The 22,023-nt window shown below is 27.2% G+C and overlaps 1 long non-coding RNA gene across 5 annotated transcripts; it reads left to right on the top strand.

The window, feature by feature from the left end:
• Window positions 1–16,082: 16,082 nt before the first annotated feature.
• LOC137819012 (uncharacterized) lies at window positions 16,083–21,114 on the top strand. Of its 5 annotated transcripts, none has more exons than XR_011082215.1 (4): window positions 16,083–16,149; window positions 17,149–17,498; window positions 17,758–17,871; window positions 20,960–21,114. It is a non-coding gene; the product is annotated as an uncharacterized lncRNA (long non-coding RNA). The 5 variants fall into 5 exon arrangements; XR_011082216.1 differs by having other exon boundaries at window positions 16,090–16,149; window positions 17,385–17,498; XR_011082217.1 differs by lacking the exon at window positions 17,758–17,871.
• The last annotated feature ends 909 nt before the right edge of the window (window positions 21,115–22,023 follow it).

Genomic DNA, 22,023 nt, shown 5'->3' with positions numbered 1-22,023 from the left:
ATTCTGTCAAACAAGTTTAGATAATTATATTGCAATTTCTTCTTCTAATTAATGTTTTTTTTTATATTTATTTCTGTCAAATGATATTTTAAAGCTACTTTTCATTTAATATTAAGCATTATGTTTATTTTTAACCATTTCCTTCAAGATTATATACTTACCTACATTAATACAAGACTTTATTTTTTTCATCTCCTAAAACCATGCAATTTTTGCAGACAGGTAAAAAGAGAAGCACCATTGTGGAAGAGATAGCCACATTAGTCGCATTATCAGCATATTATTCACTAAAATTGTTTTCTAACATCTACTTTTATAATACAAACTCATATAGTATTGTTCGTGTGAAAATTGTTTTTGTGTAATTAGTACTTTTAAGTTAGATTAATCTGTTTTTAATTTGAAAGTGGACTTTTTATTTATTTCACATGTCTTATTGTTTCAGTCTATTCTAAGTTTTTTTATCAGCACCTATTCTATTCTAAGTTATGGCTAAAAGTCTTGGTGGATTGGACACCCATTTTAATTAATTTAACATTTTTTCTGGACATTGATTCATGTATTGTGTTGTTAGGTATTGTGATGCAATGATGATGATAAAAGGTGGTGAGCTTGCAGGTTGTAGGTGAGTCCAGTTTGATCTTACATAATTTTGTGATTTTGATTTTCATTAAGACAACTCAAACATCTACAATATCATTTGCTAAAGTGTTTTAATATATTAATCTTTTAATGAGTAACACTATTTTCTATCTTCTTTCAGATCTGACATAACAAAAGGCATGCAAAGTACCAAAGTATTGTTGTTCGAGATGCACCAAACAATTCCTCAAGACAAAACAAAGAAAACTTCTATGATAGAGTAAAGAAAGAGAATATCATTTACACAAGGTTAATCATACTCTCACTTGCATCTTTGTTTCCAACTAAACAAAATGTTAGAATTTGTTATTATACTCTCATTTGAAACTTACATACTTTGTTTCCAATTGTTGGAATTTTTGGAAGGAAGGCATCTTCAAATTAGAAGAAGCAATTGGCTTCGTGCGAAGTGGTTGGAATTCTCTTAACAAGTATGTTAGGTACCTAGCCTAACATATGTGAAAATATATAGTTTTGTACCTAGCCTAATATATAAGTTTGACTGAAAAGGTTAAACTCACTCGGCGCCTCCTTTCGTCTTCCATTTCTTTCACTTTCCAATATTTGCTTGCTGAAGGGAAACTGGTGCCGTGAGACTCATAGCACAGGTTCTCATCTTTCATGCTTAAATTAATTCTGTCAAACAAGTTTAGATAATTATATTGCCATTTCTTCTTCTAATTAATGTTTTTTTTTATATTTATTTCTGTCAAATGATATTTTAAAGCTACTTTTCATTTAATATTAAGCATTATGTTTATTTTTAACCATTTCCTTCAAGATTATATACTTACCTACATTAATACAAGACTTTATTTTTTTCATCTCCTAAAACCATGCAATTTTTGCAGACAGGTAAAAAGAGAAGCACCATTGTGGAAGAGATAGCCACATTAGTCGCATTATCAGCATATTATTCACTAAAATTATTTTCTAACATCTACTTTTATATTACAAACTCATATAGTATTGTTCGTGTGAAAATTGTTTTTGTGTAATTAGTACTTTTAAGTTAGATTAATCTGTTTTTAATTTGAAAGTGGACTTTTTATTTATTTCACATGTCTTATTGTTTCAGTCTATTCTAAGTTTTTTTATCAGCACCTATTCTATTCTAAGTTATGGCTAAAAGTCTTGGTGGATTTGACACCCATTTTAATTAATTTAACATTTTTTCTGGACATTGATTCATGTATTGTGTTGTTAGGTATTGTGATGCAATGATGATGATAAAAGGTGGTGAGCTTGCAGGTTGTAGGTGAGTCCAGTTTGATCTTACATAATTTTGTGATTTTGATTTTCATTAAGACAACTCAAACATCTACAATATCATTTGCTAAAGTGTATTAATATATTAATCTTTTAATGAGTAACACTATTTTCTGTCTTCTTTCAGATCTGACATAACAAAAGGCATGCAAAGTACCAAAGTATTGTTGTTCGAGATGCACAAAACAATTCCTCAAGACAAAACAAAGAAAGCTTCTATGATAGAGTAAAGAAAGAGAATATCATTTACATAAGGTTAATCATACTCTCACTTGCATCTTTGTTTCCAACTAAACAAAATGTTAGAATTTGTTATTATACTCTCATTTGAAACTTACATACTTTGTTTCCAATTGTTGGAATTTTTGGAAGGAAGGCATCTTCAAATTAGAAGAAGCAATTGGCTTCGTGCGAAGTGGTTGGAATTCTCTTAACAAGTATGTTAGGTACCTAGCCTAACATATGTGAAAATATATAGTTTTGTACCTAGCCTAATATATAAGTTTGACTGAAAAGGTTAAACTCACTCGGCGCCTCCTTTCGTCTTCCATTTCTTTCACTTTCCAATATTTGCTTGCTGAAGGGAAACTGGTGCCGTGAGACTCATAGCACAGGTTCTCATCTTTCATGCTTAAATTAATTCTGTCAAACAAGTTTAGATAATTATATTGCCATTTCTTCTTCTAATTAATGTTTTTTTTATATTTATTTCTGTCAAATGATATTTTAAAGCTACTTTTCATTAAATATTAAGCATTATGTTTATTTTTAACCATTTCCTTCAAGATTATATACTTACCTACATTAATACAAGACTTTATTTTTTTCATCTCCTAAAACCATGCAATTTTTGCAGACAGGTAAAAAGAGAAGCACCATTGTGGAAGAGATAGCCACATTAGTCGCATTATCAGCATATTATTCACTAAAATTATTTTCTAACATCTACTTCTATATTACAAACTCATATAGTATTGTTCGTATGAAAATTGTTTTTGTGTAATTAGAACTTTTAAGTTAGATTAATCTATTTTTAATTTGAAAATGGACTTTTTATTTATTTTACATGTCTTATTGTTTCAGTCTATTCTATGTTTTTTTTATCAGCACCTATTCTATTCTAAGTTATGGCTAAAAGTCTTGGTGGATTTGACACCCATTTTAATTAATTTAACATTTTTTCTGGACATTGATTCATGTATTGTGTTGTTAGGTATTGTGATGCAATGATGATGATAAAAGGTGGTGAGCTTGCAGGTTGTAGGTGAGTCCAGTTTGATCTTACATAATTTTGTGATTTTGATTTTCATTAAGACAACTCAAACATCTACAATATCATTTGCTAAAGTGTTTTAATATATTAATCTTTTAATGAGTAACACTATTTTCTGTCTTCTTTCAGATCTGACATAACAAAAGGCATGCAAAGTACCAAAGTATTGTTGTTCGAGATGCACCAAACAATTCCTCAAGACAAAACAGAGAAAGCTTCTATGATAGAGTAAAGAAAGAGAATATCATTTACACAAGGTTAATCATACTCTCACTTGCATCTTTGTTTCCAACTAAACAAAATGTTAGGATTTGTTATTATACTCTTATTTGAAACTTACATACTTTGTTTCCAATTGTTGGAATTTTTGGAAGGAAGGCATCTTCAAATTAGAAGAAGCAATTGGCTTCGTGCGAAGTGGTTGGAATTCTCTTAACAAGTATGTTAGGTACCTAGCCTAACATATGTGAAAATATATAGTTTTGTACCTAGCCTAATATATAAGTTTGACCTAAAAGGTTAAACTCACTCGACGCCTCCTTTCGTCTTCCATTTCTTTCACTTTCTCATATTTGCTGCTGCTGTGAGACTCATAGCAAGGTTACTTTTCATTTAATATTAAGCATTTCATAAACCATTTACTTTTCATAGCAAGGTTATTTTTAACCATTTCCTTCAAGATTATATACTTACCTACATTAATACAAGACTTTATTTTTTTCATCTCCTAAACCATGCAATTTTTGCAAACAGGTAAAAAGAGAAGCACCATTGATGGAAGAGCTTTTCATCTTCAATTTCAAATTTAAATTATTGTGTAAAAAGTTTAGATAATTATATATATTTCAAATTCTTCATCTAAATGTTATCTATTTGTTATAATTTTTTGTGTTTCAGTCAAATCAGTATGTTGTAGCTGAAAAACTTCTTTAACATGAATGGATATTGTTCATATAGTTGTACTTTCTATTATGAAAAATTATTTTATATATATTATAGCTACTTAAAAGATTATTTTCATAGATAGCCACATTAGTGGCATTATCAGTTTATTATTCACCTGCAAAGTTATTTTTCTAACAGTCTTATAAGAAAAACTCATGTTGTTCATATGAAAATTGTTTTGTGTAATTAGTATTTTGATATGTTTTTAATTTAAAAGTAATTTGATTTTATTTCTTGTGCTAAAGCAGAAAAGATGTAGATTTTTTTTGAGTGATGGGAATTTGGTCTTTAGGAACCAAATTATCACATATCTTTTGCATTTCTGGCTACAAACTCCCGAAATTCGATTTTGGAAGCAACTTGTAGGAACCTTTTTTGTTTCATAGTGGATGAGAGTGGAACATTAGAAAAAATTAAAAAAAATTAGTGCATAAAAAATTGGAGAGAAGGTTTTCATTTTTTTGCATTGTAGGTAGAGTGAGTCGAGGATGAAGAAAGGGGAAAAATTAAATAGTTAGCTGGGGAATTTGTTTCAATTTCCATACTATTCACATAAAAAAAAGTCAAATATCTTAAATGTGGTATTTGAATCTAATGATATTATCTCAAGAGTTTAGAATATTGACGTTATTTATGAAAATGAAAAAAATTGGTTCCAAAAATGAATACTCCTTCCATTAACTCTCTGTTAAGGAATTTGTTCTTGTACATCTAATAATCTCACATAATTTAGGAAGGAGTCAAACATTGTACAAACGAAAATATTTCCAAGTGCATCCAAGAAGCAAGTTCCCAAGTCACAACTACTTTTAATATTATAATTCACGTTAGGGGTCGAGGTGGACATTTCCCTTTTCAGAAACTTCACCTTGTCTATTGAGACAAAACTCCTTGAAATATATTTTACTATCCTGAAGGATGACAAAAGTTATTATATATATATATATGTATATATATGTATATATATGCATCATTAAAAAGGAATTAGCTGAGTGAAAATCAAAAACACTTCTTAAAAACAATGAATATATTGTCAATATCATGAGAAGGCGATAAATATGTGTCGAGGAGTTTTCAAACTGAAATTTTAGGAGGGAGTTGACCCAAAACACAAACAAAATCTCCAAGTTCTCACTAGTCATTAAAGACCTCAACCATGCACGATATCTTACGAGGTCCTTAGTCAAGTATAGAAAAAACCTAAGAACATCGTTGTTATAGAAGTAGGACCGACTCTCCTTCTTGATAAGAACTTCTCACAACCTCTCACATCTCTAACACATGTGATCCTAACAAGCGAAGGTGTACAGTTGCGACCCCTCAACCATCATATCCTTTCACATTCAATGGCTATGATCTCATGAAGCTTGATAATCTCTAACAAGTGTGGCTCTCAAGGACTATACAAACCTTTATAGACTATTCGTACACTTATGCATACTCCAGTCTAGGGGTCCAGTATACTACACGATACTTTTTTTGTTTTGTTTTTTTTATCAGCAAGTATATGAAATAATCCATCAAACTTTCAATATACAGAATACTTATCTCAAGATGATTAACCAAAAAACAATTAGCAATACATCTAAAACAGTGCCAAAAAATATAATTAAAAGATATTTGAGTCTATCCTATTTGTCAGTATCCAGATATAAACTCACATAGAGTAATATAAATAAAAGATACCCGGAAGATAATGATAGCTAGAATTTATGTGATTATTAACATATATTTGATTTTTGTCTGAGTTTCTACTTGAATCAAAGTTAACTTGAGCGTCGAAATATATTTACAGGTACCATGACCCTGTTATCCAAGAACTAAGAAGAGAATAAGGTAAAACTAAAAAAGACAAGAAGATAACCAGACCGTCTCAACATATTAAGAACAACATAAATATTGAAAGCTTTGAAAAAAAAATTGATCTATTTATACCATATATATAACTTTATTTATTAATTTTTTTTAATAAAAATCAAATTAAGTCAACTACATAAATTTTAAAATGAAACTTTTATTTAACAACGGAGATAATCTTTTATTGAATATAATTGTTTGTTTTATTCTTATTTTAAAGATAATAAATATTTATACAAATTTTAAAAATATTATTTCCGAATTTATTATTAAAAAAATTTCATTCAAAAAATTTCACCTCATATTTTCTAGTTCTAGTTATTTAAATTTTACTTTTTAAAATATAAGGACGTTGATTAAGAGAACTCAAATGTGTATATTAACTTTCTCTTTTAAATAATTGAATATATTCTTTTGAAAATCGCATTATTATTATTACAAAGTGGACTTTAAGCCTAACTCAACCCCATAAAACTGACTCATGGGATTGGGGATTACACCCACTTATACACAATGAAATGTCCTCATCTCTAGTCGATGTGGGATCTCCATCAATTATCATTCAATTTAATATAAAACATTTATTTGACTAAATAGATAATCTTTTGTTGAAATTTTTTATTTATTTTATATTAATAATTTTAAAAAGTTCTTCATAGATGTATACATATTTTTTTTTTTATCAGCAAATAGCAATGAAATTAAATAAGACCACTTCAGGGGTGGTCCAACCCTTATACAACAAAACAGATTTTCTCAAAGAGCCTTTCCATCTACATATCAACCAAAAGACCTCCTACTCTCTTTCCCATCTCAATCAATAATAAAAGAAACCCAAGAAACAACCTTTTACATAAAAACTAAACAGAATACATACATACCAAGGGTTCAAGACACCAATCAGAGAATGAGAAATTAGCTGACGGTATCTTTGATGAGATCCATGACCAGATGTATACATATTTATTCTAATGTTTGAAATTATTTGTATATTTATACATATTTTAAAACAATATTATGTCATCATCTATGTGCACCTTCCAATAATTTAACTAAGTATTATTATTTAATAAAAATAATTAAATAATGATAAATTTTATTTCCAATGTGGGTCCTCATATTTGGCTATATAAGTTTGACCTAAAAGGCTAAACTCATAGCACAGGTTCTCATCTTTCATGCTTAAATTAATTCTGTCAAAAAAGTTTACATAATTATATTGCCATTTTTTCTTCTAATTAATGTTTTTTTTTATTATTTATTTCTGTCAAATGATATTTTTGTCACCTATTTGTTATAATTTTTTGTGTTTCAGTCAAATCAGTATCGTTGTAGCTAAAACACTTCTTTAACTTGAATGCATCTTGTTCATATAGCTGTACTTTCTATTATGAAAAATTATTTTATATATATTATAGCTACTTAAAAGATTATTTTCATAAATAGCCACATTAGTGACATTATCAGTTTATTATTCACCTCCAAAGTTATTTTTCTAACAGTCTTATAAGAAAAACTCATGTTGTTCATATGAAAATTGTTTTGTGTAATCAGTATTTTGATGTGTTTTTAATTTAAAAGTAATTTTTTTATCAGCTTTAATTTGAAAGTGTATTTTTATCTTTATTACATATATGTCTTGTTGTTGCAATCTATTCAAAGTTATGACTACTTAAGTATTGGTGGATTTGATACCCATTTTAATTAATTAACAGTTTTTCTTTGGATATTGATTAATGTATTATGTTGTTAGAAATTAAGTATGGTATATATATTCTCAGATGCAGTGGTTAAATTTTATGGTTTAAACCAGCAAAATTTGATAAATCACTACCATTAATTCAATTCATATATTATATTTTATTAAAGTAATAATACTATATAATTAATTCAATTCATACTTAATAAGGTTATTTAAGCTTAATGTTAGAATGTAAAGCTTATACTAATTTGACTTAAACAGGACATTCCTTTGAGTATAAGATCTGATGCAATGATAGTGGCAGAAGGTGGTGAGTTTGCTCGTGATTCCAGTTTCACCTTAACAAAAGGCTTGCAAAGTAGCAAAAGATTGTTGTTGGAGATGCATTTTCTGCTTCCAACTGTGATGCAACAAAAGAATTCCTCAAGACAAAACAAAGAAAATTTCTATGACAATGCACCCAAAGCCTTGATATTTATAGGTATGTTCTTGCACATAAGTTTTATAAAAGTTTATAGATGATTTCATAATTAATTGATTCCAATCATGTTACTATTGGATTGTGCTTGTCATTTTTAAAATATCCTATTGTGAGAGGATGAAAATCTATTATAAAGAAAAAAACTTCAAAATTTCATCCTTTTATATTTTGTTGAATAAAATTATGAGAAGAAGCCATTAGTCACATGTTCTGAACGAATTAATTATAAAATTTTATATGGTTAGATTTAATCTATATCTAATATATGTGATTGTGCATGTCGTCATGAATCAAAATACCTCACACAACATTTTCCATGAAGACACATCAAGAAAAATTATTGTTTCTTGTGTTTTACATGTTTCATGTCTTGTTCTGATATATAGCTTTGGAAGATGACAAAATGGCATGCAACAAATCATAAATGCATTGCTCTTCCATAGTTTTTTTTTTTCTGCAAACTGAGTCATGCAACAACTTCAATACAAATGAAACTCATGCAAGTTTCAGATTCAAAATTCATTATTATGTTTTTCACACTTCTAAAGTTTAATAGGTAAGTGTAAGATATAAATGCATGATGCATTTATCTTATCTCAATTTTCTTAAACATTCTCCTTCAAAATTAATCTTTGTATCTAAAATCTAATAATTTATTTTATAAAAAAAATAATTAAATTAGAGAAAGTACTTGAAGGATGTTTCAACTCCTATATAAAAAAAATTCTATTTGAAATAATCATAGATTTTTTATATTAGGGTTAGGATATCTTAAGTGCTTTTTTAATTTAAATAATTAAAGTGATGAATATTTGAATTAATTGAAATAGTTATTATTTTTAACAAATTTGACATGTAGAAGCATTAATATATCATAGGGAATCCAAGTAGATTACTTTACACCATTCATGTCTTCTTCTGATATACAGTTTTGGAAGATACAACAATCATAAATGCATTGTTCTTCCATAGGCCTTTTCTGCATGCTTCTTCAAATAACTCAGAAAAATGGTCCTTTTTTAGTTTTAGAAATATTTTTTTTCAAAAACGAAAGTAAAATGTTTCAAGTTTATGTAAAATGGAAATTAACTTCAGATTTTTACCAATATTATTTCTTGTTTTACACTGGCATCCATTTTTATTTATTTATTTATTTTGTTTTACTTTTTAAGTAATTTAATGAAATTATCCCAAATAACAAGAAGGAAGAGAAGCTTATCTGATAGCCCCAATCAATATTTTCTCTGAAGCAAAAATATTTGCAGATATTCATTTTCTTCACTTCATTCCTTTGAGAGGTATGCTTTTGTAAATGTTTTTCATTTTATTTTCAAAAATACTTGCTGTGCTGCTGCTTTCATGTTTGAAGATGAGGTTGGTGATTTTGTACAAGGGTTTGCAACGTCTTTAAAAAAAATTATTTTATTTTATTTTTTAATTGTTGATAAAAAAAAGCATATGTTTCTTTCATTTGATCTGATATATATGTTGGTTGCAAAATCTGTGATCGATTACAATATACATAAACTAGCTATATCAGTGGCTTCTTCTCTAAAAACCTTTCTTTTCTTTCTTTTAGATTTTTTTATCAATAAAAGAATTAAATAAATAAATTAAAAAAACACTTCAAAAATGTTACTTCGGTTCTTGTCTTCATCTAAATTACTGGATCTTACATCGATAACTTGACAAGGAAAAAACTTTCTGAATCATTGCAAATTCAATTATTTACTTCGGTTCTTAATAAGTACATTTTTTTTTGTTTGTAGCTGCTATTAAGTATTGTTTGTAATTTTATTATTAATATATGCTTTTTGTATAAAAAAAATTGTATTCGTGAGTGAAATTAGTTTTAAAGGAATCTTAGCTTGCACAATTAACAGGAATATGCATAGTAATAATGTGTAGGTTAGTCTGGTTGTTTTTCATGTCTAATTAATATATGTTTTGAACAATTACTTATGCAATAAATATGTAATTAATTTTTTTATATGTTTCATTTTCAGATAATGGCTTTTTAATCTATGATGACTTTGGTTTACTATAACGGTCAAATTATGACGGATGAACTCATGTCATCACAATTCATGAGTGAAGTTACTAGCTATGTAGAAGTAAATAACTGTATGACACTGACAACTCTAAAACAAATTATTTTAAATTTGTTCATCCCTTTCAACGGTAAATCATACACGGTTGATTTGTTTTATTGCTGTCCAATAACAATGAATGGACTATGGACTTCGTATCGTTGCTTGACCATTCAAGATGACGATGATCTACAATATGTGGTAGCGTATGCAAAAAATTACGAACCTCTCATACAGTTTGAGCTCATGGCCTTCATTCGCGAATATAAGACAACAAGTTATATCGCTTGGGAGTACTTAGAACAGCAACTAAATGATTCCCTAGATATAGAGTAACTCTGCCACTTTTATGTATATTTTTCTTAAATTTGTACTATATTTTTTGTTCAATTTCAAGATATGTTTGTTATAATAAATTAATGATATTTTATTTTTATTTTACAAATTTATTGCTTATCATAATTGACTTAAACAAACACAACTTTGATGATGACTAATATCATATGCATATAACATACTACATCGATATGAAAAAATGACAAATATTAATGTAACATAGAAACATAAAAAAAAAAAACCTTTAATTACATAATCATAATAATTAAAAAAATTGAAGTGGAAACAAAAACATCATAATTTTCTATAATTTTCTCTAACATATCTTTCAAGTGAAGCATATAATTTCATATTTTTTATCAACAAATAATAAATTAAATAAATGATCGTATCTAGGGATAATAAAACCTAAATAAAAAAATGCAGTATACTTATCACACCAAATCTATCTTCCAACTAATCATCTATGATACATACATCACATTATATTAATGAAATCAAATGTATATGATAATTTGGTATAAACCATTTAGGTAAAATTGTCCTAACATAATTCCTTTTTAACATCGTGTCTCTAACTTTCATATTCGTTACAGCAACATTCTTCCTGTAGCAGCTTACTAGACACTATTAGGTAGTTAAAACCATTTCAATTTTATTTGATGGTAGCAAAACAGTTTATTAATTCATTATAAAATATAGAATGAAACTTGCAACCCTAACTTTTATTACGTCTTCCTCATCAACAATAAAAATAATAACTGTTTGGTTACCTTGATTTGTGGTTAATACTATACACGTATAGTTGATGGTTTTTTATAAGGGTTTAGACATTTTTGGATTTTTGGAGTCTCTCTTAATTTAATCTTATTATTTTTTAATAACAAGATAACAATAATAAAATACATAAATAAAGTTTATTTCATCCCATATACAAAATATCTAATTTATGTATGAAGGAAAACTAAAAATGTGTCATAGCATACTCATCTCGCTAAAACAATAAGCTAAAGAGAGTTATACTTGAATTCACTAAAAAAAACTTACCCTCCTTTCTAATTGAATTTAAGAGAAAAAATTAACTTCCTTGCTTCAAGTTTTTCTTGAAATCCTCCTTAGAAGAATAATTGCATCTTAGAATTAATTTTGATAGTAAATACTTGATGCAAAATTAGAATAAGCTAAATTTTGAATTTTTCTTTGAATTTTATTCTCTGCATAATTTAACCAGTAAAAAGAAAAGAGAGAGAGTATGAATGTGTAAGTTTGTAAGATAGCTGGCTCAACCAAATTTGTTCAGAAATCAAAGAATGAGCACTGGGCACACTTTTCATTGAAAGTTTGATCTCACGGTATAAGGAATCCAGAGATGATGGTTGTGTCACATAATAATAAATGTTTTGGTGGCAGCAACCCTGAGCATGCAGAGTATGGCTTACATGCATGGGCTGTTTCACTGCAAATGGATCACCATCTCTATGCATCACTGCAAATGGATGAGGCTGCACCACAAGTGCCACACATGCATGCTTACATTCAAATTTTCCACCATGCGTTGCAACTTCTTAAGTTCTGTCCATAAATGTGAAATTTGACTCTCAGATTCAAGTGTGCATGAAAAATTGATGATAATTTGTCTTATAAGAAAACATTGAAATGTGTAGCATTTTGATCCAAAGAATTCAATAAGTTAGCCTTGAGACGCTGAATAACATTGAAATGCTGTTTACTGCACCCTGCTACTTTATCACTTCACAATTTCATTGCTTTTATATCTCTGCTGCACCTCCACAACATTAAAGTTCATCTTCTTTTCTTCATTTTTTATTGTATAATTTAATGAGTAAATTGAATTCCGTTGAATGAAAAGAGAGAGAGAGAATGCGTAACTTTCTAAGATAGCTGGCGCCACCAAAATTTCTTCAGAAAGCAGAGAAATTTTCTGAAAATAAAAGAAGGAAGAGAAAAAGCACTGGGCACACTTTTCATTGAAAGTTTAATGTCGTTTGCGTTGGAAATATGTGACTGTGATGTCGTTTAATGAATATGAATGCATGCCTTTGATCTGACAGTGCAAAAGGAATCCAGCGATGATGGTATTTCTGGCAACAACCCTCACCATGCAGACTATTGGCTTCCATGCATGGCTCTTCAATCTGAAACATTTTTCAAAGTTGATCATTAATTTCAATCTTACTTTTGCATCTTTTACATATGTAGACAGCTTAAAACGTTGTACCAATCAAATTTCATGCATGACTGCAAAAGAATGAGCATCTCTATGCATCACTGCAAATGGATGAGGATGCAGCAGTTCACCACTTATTGACTTGCAGCAGTGTTGGATTAATAACCTAGTTGAACATCTCAATTCTGTACGAGAATTTAATGAGAAAATTTTGATAATGTTCTACTTCTTCTACTTGCTGTTCTGTGTGGTAGTGGTGGGAGATTTTTCAAGAAACGGATTAATACTCCACTTATTGTTTTCCAACCTAGCTAGCTTATAATCTCAATGCTATTAATGCTTCCATTTTAATTTCTGTATTAATTAATATATTATTTACATGCAAATTTAAGTAAAAGTTGAAGGGCTGGTGCTGTATCGTGTCAAATAAACGTGTTGATCATTAACAAGATTACACGTCAGTATTAATTTTTTTGAAATGTTTTTTTTATGAATAAAATTGTTACAAAGTAGAAAATATTTTATATATGATGATTAACTCAACCAAATCAAGATTAGAATATTGACATTATTTTTAAAAATTTTATTATTTGTTTTAATACATCTAATAGTTAAATATTGCTTAAGAATGAGATTAAAAGTAATTTAATACATATTGTATTTTAGTTTTTTAAAACAACTTTTAAGGAAAAAAATATTTATTGTATGTGTGATTATAGTTTGTTGTTTATACAATTTTAAATCACTTGAATTGAAATGAAACTTTCATTTGAGTCAAGTAAGACTACAAGGTATTTTTCATTGGAAAAGAAAGTTCTAAAACTAAATTAAGAAAGGTAAAGTATTCTATATAGAAATCAATCCAACCACCAAAATTACTATTAATATTAAGATGATAGAAATGATTATATTACCGACAAAGGTCACATTACTAATAACAAATATTATCATCAATTTGAATTTCACAATCTAATTTGTCATTTATGTAACCACACTCTAAGGGAATTTTGGTCCAAATGGATATAGAGGTTTTTTTAACTAAATTGACCTACTTAGTCTTTTGTGTTTTTTAATAGGATTTAGATATTCTTTAAATATCCAAGTTATTTAATTCATTCTTTATCCATAAAAAAATTATTCAATCTTAGATGTTTGGAAAGTATAACCTTGCTATTTGTGGTACATGAAGACATTTTCAACATTATAAAAAAAACTTACTTTTCTTATATTTATCCACGAAATAAGTGACTAATTCACACTTTTAATATTATAATTCACTATAAGAAAACTTCAATCTTAGAGTTGGCTAATAAAAGTTTCAAATGTTAAAAAAATGACATGCTAATAAAAGTTTCAAATGTTAAAAAAATACACTAAATATGTATTTGTGTTGGGATTATATGTGCAAAAAATTGACACTATATACGTGAAAGTTTAAACAATTACGTCGGTAGGAATGATGTTAATAAAGTGGACTCAATTCTGCTAAATGGACATTTTTCTCTCACTAAATAGACACTAATAAAGTGGACTCAATCATAGCTAAAAAACGCTAATAAAGTCAGCTTAGTCATCGCTAGAAGGGATGCTAATAGCGTGGGTTGAGCCATGATGTGAACATACATGTCAATTTATTATATAGTTGTCAAGTTTGCTTTTGAATTTTTCAAGCATTTACAATTGTGTTCAGTAAAAATTGTTTAACTCACTCGTCTTTGCTTTGACCGACGCTATTTTTAGATAGCTAAATTCTATGCATTAAAAAGTTTAGCATTTTTCCATCCACACATTACTTTTCCCGGTCTTTGATAGTAATGTTTCACATTTAACAACTACGATGTCATGACGCTTTGGCAAGTGCGACTCGCAAGGATTATACAAACCCTTATAGACTCTTCGTACACTTTCGCATACTCGAGTTTAGGACTAGTATACCACATGCTACCGACAGGATCTCGGTAAAGAGAATTCATTTTTTTAAGAGAGTTCATAAAGCCAATTTAATATAGGGTCAGTGTACTATCAGAATCGAAAAGTCCCAAAAACATCGAGAAGACCAGAACACCGATATTCCATATTAAATCCAAGATGTTTCATGTCACTGAGAGAGTCTCAGTAGTAAAAATTATGTACTATCTCGAAACACGCATATCAAACTCCAAATAAAAAAAATGCATTATCTCATGATGATTAACCAAAACATAATTAGCAAGTGTTACACATCTATAATAATATAAATAAGAGGACACCCCAGGTAAGGACAAATAGAATTTATGCGATTATAAAGTATAGTTGGATTTTCTCTGAGTTCCTACTTGTACCAATACTAATTGAGTGTTAGAATATCTTCGCAGGTACCCCCGCCACCCAGACACACACCCGGTGAGAACTTTGACACGATGAGAATTTTGTATAAGGGTTAAAACACCCCCTAAAATGTCTCATTTTAATTTAATTTATTTATTCTTTACTGATAATATATATATATATATAACTTTATTTTATTAAATTTTAATGAAAAGTTTTATTTTATTAATTTTTTAATGACAAAAGTTAATTAAACTACATAAAAAATTCAAAATGAAACTTCTATTTAATTAAGGAGATAATTTTTCTATTGAATATTTTTTTGCTTTATTCTAATTTTAAAAATGCGGTAAATATTTATTTATATTTAAAAAATATTATTTTACAATTTATTATTTAATAAAAATAATTAATTAATCACACGTCATCCCATTTGTATATACAAGTTTAACCTAAAAAGCCTTCCATTCTCCACGCCTCTCTCTATTCTCACACTATTATAATCCTTTTAACCTAAACCCCTAAAATCTCTCACTCTTTGCAAATGTAATTATCATTAAAAAGGTTCTCACTGTTTTCATCCCATATTTTCATTTGTTTAAGTTTTAATTTCTGAAATATGATATTAAGAGAATTCAAATATGTTTATATTAATATTCTCTATCAAATGATTTAATCTATTACAAATAATTTGAATATATTTTTTTCACAATCACATTATCATTTAATTTAATATGGAATATATATTTGACTAAATTGATAATTTCTTATTGAATAAATTTTTATTTATTCTATACTAATATTAGAAATTGTTTGTATATTTATACATATTTTTAAAAAATACTATGCCATAATTTATTTGCACATCTAAAAAATTGACTTACTAATATCATTTAATAAAATAATTAAATAATAAAAGATATTTTAGAATGTGGGCCTTCATATTCGTGTATATATAAACGTTCACCTAAAACCTAAATCTCACTCGGCGCCCTCTTTTCTTCTTCTTTACTTTCACCACATTCTCATACTTTTCTATGCAGAGGCTGCTGAAAAGCTGTAAGTTTTTTTTGTAAAATATAGCTTCTCATCTTCCATGTATTTTGTAAAAAGTTTAGATAATTATATATATCACAAATTCTTCATCCAATCTTAATTTCTTTTAATTTCGTTTATTTCTGTTCTAGTCAAATCAGTCAAATAATATTCATATAATTGTGGAGTTGAAAAACTTGTTTAGATTGAAAGGATCTTGTTTATGTACCTGTATTGTATATTATGAAAAATTACTTTATATGTTTAAGCTTCTTTTCATTTAATATTAAGCATCATGTTTATTTTAAACCATTTTCTTCTAAGATATATACTTACCTACATTAATACAATACTTTATTTAATCCTCTCCTAAACCATACCATTTTTGCAGAGAGGTAAAAAGAGAAGCACTATTGTGCAAGAGATAGCCAATTATTGGTATTATATCAGCATATTATTTACCAAAATTATTTTCTAACATCTACTTTTTATCCTACAAACTCCTTTTGTTCATATGAAAATTGTTTTGTTTAATTAGTACTTTAAGTTAATTCATGTGTTTTTAATTTGAAAGTGTACTTTTATCTTTATTATCTTTATTTCATGCTTGTTTAGTTGTTTCAATCTATTCTAAGTTATGGCTACTATGTATTGAGGAATTTGATATTTATTTTAATTAATTTAACAGTTTTTCTGATATTAATTCATGTATTATGTTGTGAGACAATATGATTTATCATTTTGAAAATCATATGATAAAAGGATGAAATCTATTATAATAAGTTAAAGATTAATCCTTTCATAATATGATTTATAAAATTATAATTATAAGTTATTAGTCACATTTGATTATAAGTTTTAGGTTCTTTCTTGTTATCTTAAAACTAGAGCAAAAGGAACTAGATCTTTATGCTTGTTGTTTTGTAAGTTTTTTTTATAAGGATTGAAACATTCCTGAAGTATTCTCCTTTAATTCATTTGTCTATTGCTGATAAAAAAAATACCAATCTTTGACTTAAACAGGACATCTTACTTAATATAAGATGCAACGATGGTGGCAGGAGGAAGTGGTGGTTACTCCACTACCTTACATAGTTATGTATTTTAGATTTTCATTAAGAGAACTCAAACATATACAATGAGTAAAAGTATAATATTTGTAACTTTGCAACTTATACTTTTTTCATGTTTATTTTATATTATTTAAGTTATAACTTAACATTGTTTTATATCTTATTTCTAATCTCACGTAATAAAAGACATGCAAAAATTCAAAGCATGGTGGTTGGAGGTGCATTTTCAGCTTCCAACTGTGATGCATCAAAGAAATTCCTCAAGACAAAACAAAGACAAAAGTTATCCTTTCTTCACAGGTAAGTTTGACTACATACTCACTTGAAACTTACAAATTTTTGAACTACATCTTACTCAATATAAGCTATTAGTCACATCTTTTGAACGAAATAGTTATAAAATTTTATATGATTAGATTTAATCTCTATCTAATATATGTGATTGTGCATGTCGTCATGAATAAAAAATACCTTACACAACATTTTCCATGAAGACACATCAAGAAAAAATTATTGTTTCTTGTGTTTTACACGTTTCATGTCTTGTTCTGACATATAGCTTTGGAAGATGACAAAATGACATGCAACAAACAATAAATGCATTGCTCTTCCATAGACTTTTTCTGCAAACTGAGTCATGCAACAACTTCAATACAAATGGCACTCATGCAAGGTTCAGATTCAAATTCATTATTATGCTTTCCACACTTCTAAACTTTTCTAAAGTTTAATAGGTAAATGTAAGATATAAATGCATGATGCATTTATCTTATCTCAATGCATAAAAAATAAGTGAAAAACATTACATAATATAAGGAATGTTATTAGGTTAGCATCCCAAAACTATATGCAACATAATAATAACATTATTTTTGTGAGAAATATTAAAAAGTTAAACATAATAATAAACCATGTTTATTATGTTGCATTAGTTTTGGATGCTAATCTAATGAGATTTTTTATACTATGTGACTTTTTTGTGTGTGAAAGATTAAATACTCATATTTTTATGCATTTAGATAAGTTACACGAATGCATGCATTTGTTTTATATCTCACATATCCAATTTTACATTTACCTATACAACGTTAGAAGTGTGGAAAACTCACTCATAAATTTGCATGCATGTCTAAAACATAGATAGAACCTATGGTGTATTCTAATTATTATGACTATTTATTAAAAAAAATGAAGAATAAAGAGATTTAAAAGTTAATCCTTTCAATATGGTTTATAAAATTCTAACTACAACTAATTAGTCACATGGTTAGATTCAATTGGTTATAAAATATTAAATGTTTAAATTTACTTAATCATGACATTTATTTTATACATATGTACCTATGAATCATAATAGGTTCACAATACATATATTAATAAATATAAAAAAAAATGTTAAATGAAGTAAACTAATAATCAAAGATATCAAATTAAGAAATTTTTAATTGTTCATGTAGAGGGAATATTGTTATATTTCAATCTATTATGTTTCATATATCAATATTTTTAAATGATTATTTAGGATTTAAGATTTAAGATTTTGTTTTTTTAGTTTAAAGAAAATCTTGAAATCTTTTTTCTTTGTTTCTTATTTGTAAGAAGGCTTTGGACACTCTTTAAATATCTTATTTAATTATATTTATTTTCTTTATAAAAAAATATTTCAATCTGCACTATATTTAACATTGTTTTTTTTTTCTGATCTGACATAACATGCAAAGTATCAAAGTATTATTGTCAGAGATGTATTTTCTCCCTGTCTATGAAAATAATTACAAAGATTTTTTTTCTGGTTTTAAAGAATTATTGTTTTGCAGAGAATTCCAGTTCTAACTGTGATGCATTTAAAAATTCTTCAAAACAAAACAAAGAAAGCTTCCAATAGAAAAGAAAAGAATATAGGTGAGAGTTAATCACTTTATATTTTTTATGTTATTTGAAAATACTAAATAAAATAAATAATTTTTCTTTCGAAGAGTATAAATCAATAACAATAATAATTACAGATTGTTACTATAGTTTTCTACTCTTCTAAGAAAAAATTAATTATTTTATTTATTATTTTAAAAAAGTTTAAATAACAGATTTCTTTTCTTCTTGTATAAGTTTTATTTGTTTTGTCTTGAGGAATATTTGAGTGCATCACAGTTGGAATTGAAATAATTTGCAAAACAATTTTTTTTAAAGTAGTAGGACTGAAGAAGGCAGAAAATTATTTTTCACAGCAATGTACTTTCTATGCAAATTTTGTTATGTCAGAAGAAGACATTAAAAAAAGTGTTAAGGAAGTGCATGTTGAAATAGGTGATGGAATGTAAATTTTTCACATCAATTTTCTTAAACATTCTCCTTCAAAATTAATCTTTGTACCTAAAATCTAATAATTTATTTTATAAAAAAATAATTAAATTAGAGAAAGTATTTAGAAGGATGTTTCAACTCTTATATATAAACAAAATCTATTTGAAATAATCTTTATAGTAGAGAATATTTAGATTTTTTATATTAGGATTAGGATATCTTAAGTGCTTTTTTAATTTAAATGATTAAAGTGATGAATATTTGAATTAATTGAAATAGTTATTATTTTTAACAAATTTGACATGTAGAAGCATTAATATATCATAGGAAATCCAAGTAGATTAATTTACACGATTCATGTCTTCTTCTGAGTGTTGGAAAATGACAAAATCATAAATGCATTGTTTTTCCATAGACGTTTTCTGCATGCTTCTTCAAATAATTCAGAAAAATGGTCCTTTTTTAGTTTTAGCAATTTTTTTTTTCAAAAACGAAAGTAAAATGTTTCAAGTTTAGTAAAATGGAAATTAACTTCAGATTTTTACCAATATTATTTCTTGTTTTACACTGTCATCCATTTTCTTTATTTATTTTGTTTTACTATTTAACTATTTTAATGTAATTATCCCAAATAACAAGAAGGAAGAGAACCTTATCTGATAGCCCCAATGAAACCTTGCTGCATTATAAATAGATGGAACCTTTACTTAGCAAAATCAATATTTTCTCAGAAGCAAAAATATTTGCAGATATTCATTTTCTTCACTTCATTCCTTTGAGAGGTATGCTTCTCTAATGCTTCTGTAAATGCTCTTCCTTTTATTTTCAAAAATACTTGTTGTGCTTCTGCTTGCATGTTTGAAGGTGAGGTTTGTGAATTTGTATAAGGGTTCCAACATCTTTACAAAAAAATTATTTTTTTGTTATTTTTTTTTATTGTTTATAAAAAAATATGTTTGTTTCATTTGATCTGATATATGTTGGTTGCAAAATCTGTGATCGATTACAATATACATAAACTAGCTATATTGATGATGACGGTGGCTTCTTCTCTAAAAAGTTTTCTTTTCTTTGTTTTGGACTTTTTTACCAATAAAAGAATTAAAAAAAAAACTTCAAAAATGTTTCACCTTTATATCTAAAGTATCACAGCTATGAGAGTTCTTGTCTTCATCTAAATCACTGGATAAATATAAAATTATCATCTTACATTGATAAGGAAAAAACTTTCAGAATCATTGCAAATTGAATCGCTGATAAAAAATAATAATAATAATAATAATAAAAAATTGCAAATTGAATCATTTACTTCGGTTCCTAATAAGTACATTTTTTTTGTTTGTAACTGCTATTAAGTATTGTTTGTAATTTTATTATTAATAAATGTTTTTGTATAAAAAAAATTGTATACGTGAGTGAAATTAGTTTTGTAATTAATTTTTTATATATTTCATTTTCAGATAATGGCTTTTCAATCTATGATGACTTTGGTTCACTACAACGGTCAAATTATGACTGACGAACTCATGTCATCACAATTCATGAGTGAAGTTACTAGATATCTAGAAGTAAACAACTGTATGACACTGACAACTCTAAACCAAATTATTTTAAATTTGTTCATCCCTTTCAACGGCAAATCATATACGATTGATTTATTTTATCGCTGTCCAATAATAATGAACGGACTATGGACTTCGTATCGTTGCTTGACCATTCAAGATGACAATGATCTACAATATGTGGTAGCGTATGCAAAAAAGTATGAACCTCTCATACAGTTTGAGCTCATGGCCTTTATTCGCGAATACAAGACAACAAGTGATATCCCTTGGGAATACTTAGAAAAACAACTAAATGATTCCTTAGATATAGAGTAACTATGCCACTTTTATGTATTTTTTTCTTAAATTTATACTATGTTTGTTATAATAAGTTAATGATATTTTATTTTTATTTTACAAATTTATTGCTTATAATGGTTGAGTTAAACAAACACAACTTTGAAGATGACTAATATCATATGCATATAACATAGAAACATAATTGCATAGAAACATAATCACAAACATAAAACAAAAGTAACCTTTAATTACGTAACCATCATAATTAAAAAGGTTATTATTCCTAACCTATAACAAAACTATTTTAATCCATTCTATTAGCATGTTGAGGTGGACACAGAAACATCATAATTTCTTTTATCATATCAACAAATAATAAATTAAATAAATGAGCGTATCTAAGACAAAATCCAACCCTTATAAAAATTTAACATATCTTTTAAGTGAATTATACAATTTTATATTTTTTATCAATAAATAATAAATTGAATAAATGACGTAAATTGCAGTCATCTTGTGGAAGTGTTCGTTCTTAACATTGTGTCTCTAACTTTCATATTCGTTACAGCAACATTCTTCCTGTAGCAGCTTGCAAGACACTATTAGGTAGTTAAAACCATTTCAATTTTATTTCAATTTCAACCCATGCAACGTCCACACATTTTTAAAGTAGCGTGAGT

This window comes from Phaseolus vulgaris, chromosome 10, assembly GCF_000499845.2.
Source record: "Phaseolus vulgaris cultivar G19833 chromosome 10, P. vulgaris v2.0, whole genome shotgun sequence".
NCBI classification, from domain to species: Eukaryota; Viridiplantae; Streptophyta; class Magnoliopsida; order Fabales; family Fabaceae; genus Phaseolus; species Phaseolus vulgaris.
Note: the sequence above shows the minus strand (reverse complement) of the source record. Positions and strands in the feature narration are given on the sequence as shown.